Source organism: Acyrthosiphon pisum, chromosome X, assembly GCF_005508785.2.
Source record: "Acyrthosiphon pisum isolate AL4f chromosome X, pea_aphid_22Mar2018_4r6ur, whole genome shotgun sequence".
Taxonomy (NCBI): Eukaryota; Metazoa; Arthropoda; class Insecta; order Hemiptera; family Aphididae; genus Acyrthosiphon; species Acyrthosiphon pisum.
In genome coordinates, this window is record NC_042493.1 from 51,971,164 (window position 1) to 51,974,472 (window position 3,309).

Genomic DNA, 3,309 nt, shown 5'->3' on the forward strand with positions numbered 1-3,309 from the left:
CCAAATTAGATTTTCATGTATAAAAATACAAAGAAAAATATTCTGCTTTAGAATATAAAATTAAAATCCTAAGTTGTCATTCAAAAAAGTAAAAAACTTAAAAAATTATAAGGATAAAAAATATTTAAAAATATAATTTTTTAATAAAAATATTGTTTTATAAGCAACTTGAAACTATGAAAAATATATTTTCAAAAAAATTTACGCTTTTGGAAATAATGAGTGTTGTTTGGTAAAAGAATCACCCAGTAGAGTTGGTACATTTAACGGGCAAAGAGAAGTGCACGGGATCAGCTACTATATTATAAAATAAAATAAATTATAATACCTAGCTAAAATGAATTTGCGGATGAGTACTCTACATAATGTCTTCCCTATCTAGAATGGCTAGTCAACAAAATTATGACAAACAATTGTCTGTTGATTCTAATATTGTTATGACGTTATGACTCTGAAGCTGACAAAGAATATAAGCCTCACACATAAAAAAAAAATGTCAAATGGGTAAGTACCTATTATGTCCTACATATTATATTATATACCTATATAACCTATATAATAATCTTGTAGGCACTTTATTAGATTTTGTATGTACCTACTTACAGTAATTTCTTTCTTAAACATCAATACATCATTAAAAACTATAAAAGTTATCTCATACAATTAAGGCGTCCGGTGCCGGGTATTTATTAAGGAGCAAACCATTGGCAACCTAATTCACATATTGTTTCGGCATCGCAGAATCTTGTGAGTGTGTAGTAGTGCAAATGATTATTAGTGTGAGAGAATCCCCTCTACTACTTATGTAACCACGATGTGAGACGCGCTGTCCAGGAAGTTTTATTTATAAATATCAAGTATATTTAGTATTTACGGAATCAGAATATTATAATGTTTATTTTGATGATATTATAATAATAATAAATTACTATTACCTATTGGTTTACTAAATAGATACATGTTATTATTTCGTTGTTATTGAGTAGGTACGCGTTTTTGATGGCGTATGGTTGTTGTTTACTCCATTACTTTGTCTACTCCATTACTCCTTTATTCCATTTGTAAATTTTAATTTATCATGGATAAAAATACGGTAAAAAAAATATTGCATAAAATCTAAAACAGTAGCAGCTTATAGGAAATAAAGAGTAGAATAATAGCACGGTAAGTGAAGACCAAAAATATCTATTATGTATTTTTGATTTTAGATATTTAATTTAATTTAAGAATTATGTTAACACTAAAACACCGTACGGTTTTTGTAAAATACTGTATTATACATGTATTATAATAGGCACAGAATAATGCATCATGTATCAGAGGCTAGAATATACATTTTTTCGTACTATTAACTACATACTTTATTAGAAACTTTGATTTACAAAATGTAGGTAATAATATTATGATAAGCATTTAGTCCCTGACATAGATTATTATTGCTATACGAATGAAAAATAAAAAACCGGAAACTCGCTCTGCTGTATAGTAGGTGTCGAGTGGATCTCGTTATTGCAGAGTAGATATAATAAGTTTCCCATTAATTTTTTGGAGGTCTTTTTTTAAATCTTTACGGTATTTTTACATAACTGATTATATACGTTGCTAAATAAAATTGATTATTATATTATATTACACCAAAGTAAAGTAATTTAAATTATATTTATGACTGTAAATTATTATACGTTTGTCCTATATTTACATTGTAGTAAATCAATAACAGATAATTCATCTAAAGAAACATGTTCCTCAAATAAGGACATATTTATTCAAGTGCTTCAGCTACATCTGATAATTTATCAGATTATGTTGTGCCTTCAACGAGTCGTGGAGTGCTAGGAATAATACAATTAAACGAAACTAACTCCCACACTGAAGAAGAAAAGTAAATTTTGTTTACGTTGAAAATTACATTTCTAAATACTTTTTCAATCCACACGTTTATTTTTATACTTAGATCAATTTTAGATGGCCGGCGTATAATTAATATTGCATAATATGTTTTCGAAAAAAAATCAAAAATGTATCATCAGCCTATTGAGTATTGACTGCACTTTTAAAAATTTGGTTTTTATCGGAGAGAAGAGAAATGATTTGTATTGTGAATATATGTGAATACCTGTGGTATGAGCCATAAAAAAAGAAGTTATTGGATCTGAAGATCCTAGTACATCGTTAATGGACGTTAATACAGCAGCTGTAACTGCAGCAATAAATTCGGGTCTAGGTTTTGTACAATTGGAAATATTCTCTGTTTTATTGAATATGCCGAACATGTGTAATAAATTATATCAAAAACTTCACGAAAAAGTAAAAATTTGACTGATAATACTGCTAGGGAGTCAATGTCTTCTGCAGCCAAAGAGGAGGCTAAATTAGCTATAGATATTGGTGATATAAATGAAAACGGAATTCCTATGATAACAGTTATAAACTGATGGAGCTTGGTCGAAAAGGATCTATAGGACAAACTGCAATGCCTTATCTGGAGTTGTAAACTATAAGTACAAATATTATTGTTACTGATACTTATTGTTCTATACCAGCACAATGACATTTTAGATTCTGAGTGGAACGATGAATGTATTGATTTTACAATGATGTGTGTTTTTTTATTTTTTTTTTATTTTTTTATTTTTTTTTTATTTTTTTATTTTTTTTTTTATTTTTTTATTTTTTTTGTGTCTGTGTACACGATAAGTAGTCGAAATAATGCTACGATTTTCAACTTCAGTATCTTGTTCGATCAGAAAGTGAATATCGTTGGTGCATTGGGGAGGTCAAAATTTAAATTTCCCAGTAGTTTTCAAAAGCGCCGGGAAAAACAAAAGAAAAATTAAGGAAAAACGGGAATTTTTACGCAAAATCTGTTTTCGAGAAAATCGATTTTGGTTTTTGGTGTAACTTTAAAAAAAATGACCGTGGATGCATGAAATTTTGACTGAATGTTTACATTTCCATTTTCTATACACGATAAAATTTTCAAAATATTTTGACTTATTTTGAGCTCTTTACGGACATTGTCAGTTTTCATTTTTTTTTAGTTTTTTTTCTAAAAATATCAATAAAATTTTATTTGTTGGATAAAAAAGCTTGAAAATTTAATAGAAGGCTCCTAGTATATTGTTTCAAAGGCAGATGAAAAATATTAAAAATCGTTAGTCACAGTTTTTTTTTATAAGCATTTAAAGTTCAAAAAATGACAAAATATGGAAAAATCACGAAAATTTGCAAATTATTTCGAGTTATAAATTCATAAAAATTTTTCTTTTTAAATCTAAGATATGAAAATGTAATACAAGATTCCTTATA